The sequence below is a fragment of the Maniola hyperantus genome, chromosome 10 (assembly GCF_902806685.2).
Source record: "Maniola hyperantus chromosome 10, iAphHyp1.2, whole genome shotgun sequence".
Taxonomy (NCBI): domain Eukaryota; kingdom Metazoa; phylum Arthropoda; class Insecta; order Lepidoptera; family Nymphalidae; genus Maniola; species Maniola hyperantus.
The window spans coordinates 5,081,875-5,086,391 of NC_048545.1; the positions used below are offsets into that span (position 1 = coordinate 5,081,875).

At 33.4% G+C, this 4,517-nt stretch overlaps 1 long non-coding RNA gene across 1 annotated transcript; it reads left to right on the forward strand.

Annotated features, from left to right (window-relative positions):
* Nucleotides 1-2,050, forward strand: LOC138402866 (uncharacterized). Its single transcript, XR_011237201.1, has 3 exons — nt 1-566; nt 1,015-1,165; nt 1,263-2,050. It is a non-coding gene; the product is annotated as an uncharacterized lncRNA (long non-coding RNA).
* Nucleotides 2,051-4,517: the final 2,467 nt, after the last annotated feature.

Below are 4,517 nucleotides of genomic sequence, written 5' to 3' on the forward strand. Positions count from 1 at the left end.
ACAAAACGTGTACATTTAGTGAATTACCAAACTTTTGTAGACATTAAAAAACTTAATAAATTTGATAATAACATGTTACTTTATTTATTATCTACAAAGGTTTTATAGGTGATACCCTATTTATTTTACTGATAACAACCGTACTAAATGCTGTATTAATATAGTCAAACTTTAATTACAAATAATCTAACAATTTCAAAAATAACAATCAAACTTTCTTTGATATTTTAGCCTGTACGTTGTCCTGTTTCAATTTTATTCAGTGATCAGTGAGTGTGTTTATTTGGAGTCAGCAAAAGGAGTGCCTCGTAATTAGTGTTTACACTATTGTTTCTACGGTGCGGTACGGTTTCTACAACAGGTGCCTAATGGTTTTCGTAAAAAAGTTGTACCGTACAGCGCCTGGCCGAATATTTAAGAACATGAGCGACTTCGCGGAGGCGGCAGTGTCTGACGAAGGCACAAAGCTGGCTGAGCCTGACAATATCAATCTTCTATGATATTATCATAGAAGATTATTTAAAGTCGTGGGGCCTCGAGATGTACCTACATTCCGAAATTTAAAGGTATGTACCCTGGTAGTAAGTATATTCACAGTAGGTAATAGGTAGTTGTATGGTGGTTGCATCATGCTTTTTTCTGCCCATACAAAAATTTAACTTAAAATAGTCCCGTCGTCGTGGGCTGCCCCTTTATCGACACCCTGATCCTGATTGTTGGAATATCTAGATCTAGACCTTCAAAGTAGGTGCATAAATCATAGTAGGGTATAAACTGTATAAACTGTCTGTGTGCCAAATTTCATGGAAATTTTAGTGTACCTAGGCGTGATAGTGGAATGTGGAACTAACAAATATCCATACTTTCGCATTTTTAATACAAGTGATATTATATTTGTCCCGCCCGTTTTAAATGGTTTGATATGTACAGTGTTGCGTGTTTTTTTATGTAGGTACTTAGTGTGTATCAGCATTTAATCATTATTTCTGAATTATGTTTACAATTATATTCTAGAACATGGCATTGACTTTGAAACATTGTTAATGTTGGCCGAGGACAACAAAGGGACTGGTACCTATGATTGGACACAGCGAAACTGATAAAACAACTATCCACAGTTAAAAATATGCTAACAGATGCTTTTCCGTCAGACCAGCAAAGTGATGTAAGTACAATCTTCTTAGCATGTGCGAGTGTAGATTTAGCTCTCTGGTGTAGTCGTCCTTCTCTAAATAAATTAATTCTTTGTTTAATTTTTTCAGTGTCCTGTCCTGTGGATGAAAATATAGAAAAAGCAACTACAACAAAACGATACTTCAGATGATTTGGAGCTCCAGAAACAGAACAGATACAGAATGTGTATGTATAAATAAGTTTTGCAGGTAGGTAGGTACTTTAGTAAGGTTGAATTTTTATTTGTTTAATGCCAACTTAATGAAAACATATTTAATGAATAATGCATAATATTATATAATTGCTGTCAAATTACAAGTGAAGATACCTTCCTACTTAAAAAAAGCTTGTGTAATTTCATTTATGATGATTAAAAATATTTTTGTTAATGATAGAGTTATTTTTGAATGTATACAAATGACATCATAATATTATTAAATTTTTGTAGACTTGTTTTTATGACTGTAACTCAAATAACTGATTAATAATTAAGGTAAAATGCTATTTCGAAGCTATGTTATAAATAATACTGAAGCGGGTCAAACCATCCTCCTGGATAAAAAATAGATATTTCATACAAGAAGCCACTGCTCATTGGAAAACGTATGAAACAGCCCTTTTTAATTCTGGAAAATCGTCTCATAGTAAAAGCTATGTTTATGTTTCATCTGTAAGTTTTATAGGTTTGTATTTTTAATTTTGATATTGAGATTGTCAATTTTGATTAAGTATACTCGTACCTACCTATGTATGTGAGACGAAAAATAAATAAGTAGAAAGTAATGTATAATTTTATTTCAAATCAGTAACTTTAGCCAATATTAATTAACCAAACTGTTTAGTTATAACTTATTACTAATAAGTAACAAACCTAGTAGAGTAATGGTAGGTACGGTTCATGAAATCTAGCTTGTAATAGTATCTTTATTCTTATTTTTTTGTAACAGATGTAGTTTGTTACTGAAATGTAAATGTACCGATGGGTTTGTTGGTTTTTGAACAAACAGACACAATATTGGTATAGGTTTACATTTTAGCTTGCAAATTACATCTACTGCAAAAAAATAAGTATGTAAATACTATAAGCTAGATTTCATTAACCATAATACCATTACTCAACTAGGTTTCTTATTTATAACTGAACAGTTCCCTACCATTACTCAACTAATTTAGTTACGTATTACTAAACAGTTTGGTAACTACTAACACACCAAGATATCTTAATAACAATCACACTGTTCACATATCAGTAACAATAAAAAATAGTAATCCGTTGACAAAGTGTTTTGTAACCAAATGCACACCATTAGGCTACCAGTAGGTAAACAGTTTGTTAAATTGATACATAACATTTAACATATTAACAACATATCGACTTGTTAATAACAAACGCACAGTAAAGGTACCAGTAGGGCGCAGGTTGCTTAAAAGATACAAAATCGAAAAGTACTTAACAAGAAGATGGAGTGTTATGCGTTCATAAACTGGTTGCTTAAAAACAGTAAAACCGTTCAATTAACTTCAACAAAATAACTTTAGCGACTAGTACCTCAACTCAAATAGCAAAAGTCAGTTTTGTAGCTAGTAAAACATAGTTTGCAAGTCACTTTTTTTGTGTAAACAGTAACCAAAGTTTTTGTAACTGTATACAAAACATTTCTTTCAGTGTATAGCTTGCATCCCGGGGAAGGACATAGTCTACATTTTATCCCGGAAAATCAAAGAGCTCCCACGGAATTTAAAAAATCTAAATCCACGCGGACGAAGTCGCGGGCATCAGCTAGTTGTAGATTTTTTTTTTAAATAATAGTCCTGTTACTTGGTCGCAATTCCTACTCCAGATTCAATTTTTAAAATCTTTTGTAAGTAGGTACACATCAAAGCGACACACTAAACAAAGTGTCGCTGGGTTGGAGAGCTACATCTCTACATCTCCAAATACATAAATAATAAGATCTCAGCCTGAAAAAAGCCTCAAAAAGAAATATATACCTAGATGTCAGCTTTTTCACTCTAGATTTCTATCTAGATAATATTATAAAAACCATAGTGCTAAACAGCTTTATATAAGCTGTAGTAAGTATTAATTTGTATTTCTGTCGTAACTCGTGAGATTACTTAGTCCTAACTTAACCTCAATTTCTACTATGCAGTCCTATTTGTAGGATAAATGAGATAGATAAGTACTTGTCATTAATCCACACCTAAACGATCTAGAACCCGTAACATTGATTACTAATGATAAAAACCACAGCCATACATCTGTCACACTGAAAAAACTCCAAGGCACGTGCTGACGTGCAGCGTCATCGGGCAGTCATTACCACGGGTCAACGGCCCACTGATCACCTTGCCCTGTCGTTCATCATTAGCCTAGGTTAGGATGTTTGTAAACAAGCCGTTTGCCTGATAAGGCTTTGGTCAGTAGGTCAAACGACGAATTAAAAAAAACGCTTTTATGTTTCTTATTTTCTATTGGTAGATATAATAATTTATTTCAGTTGTTAGTTTATTGGCCAGTCAATGATAACTACCTAACCGATCATGGATAGACAACTTTTTGATACCAAGGTCTAATTCAAATCACATAAATTCTTGATAACTTGAATATTAGGCCCGTGTTCAGCCCAAGAAAAAATTTGGTTCGACTTGACAAAGTTCTGTTTCAAGTACAGTACAGTTAGTACAAGATTGAACAATGCATTTATCGTTTATCGTTTCGTTTACTCCTCACGGTCAATGTTTACGTATTGTCCGGCAGTATGAGTTGGCCATAACAGTCAGTATTGGACTCATCGAGTAAAAGAAATAGTAAACGTGATGGTCCAACTCTCGCCACAATTTGTCTCTCTTACACGTTCGCAAAAAAAGGGGGACAGATATACGCTGCCATTTTGTTGAGTTTGGCATTTATTATTTCGTTTATTGACGTTTTTGACAGATTGACAATGACAGATTGACAGCGTGACAATGACAAACAAGTGACAGTCCACCACTTAGTCTATGGTGTGTGTGTCTATGGTAATTTGTCTAAGATCACTAAAAACCTCAAGAAACTTGTGTCCAGAGCCAAATTTTCATCAGATTAAAAAAAAAGTTACCGCTTTCTAGTCTGTTACTCTGTCATTGTCAGTAAAAAAATAAATCAAAACAAACCAACGAAACCAACATAACCTTTTATCATAACTGAAACTGAGAGTTGAGACTGAAACAAACGGAACAATCGCTTTAGTTTTAACTAGAAAACTGAAGTTTTACTGATTATTAGGTATATATTATTGTACGTAATACAACTTTGTAGAAACAACTTCGACAAGGAAGCTGACAGAAAAATAAGCTGGGCT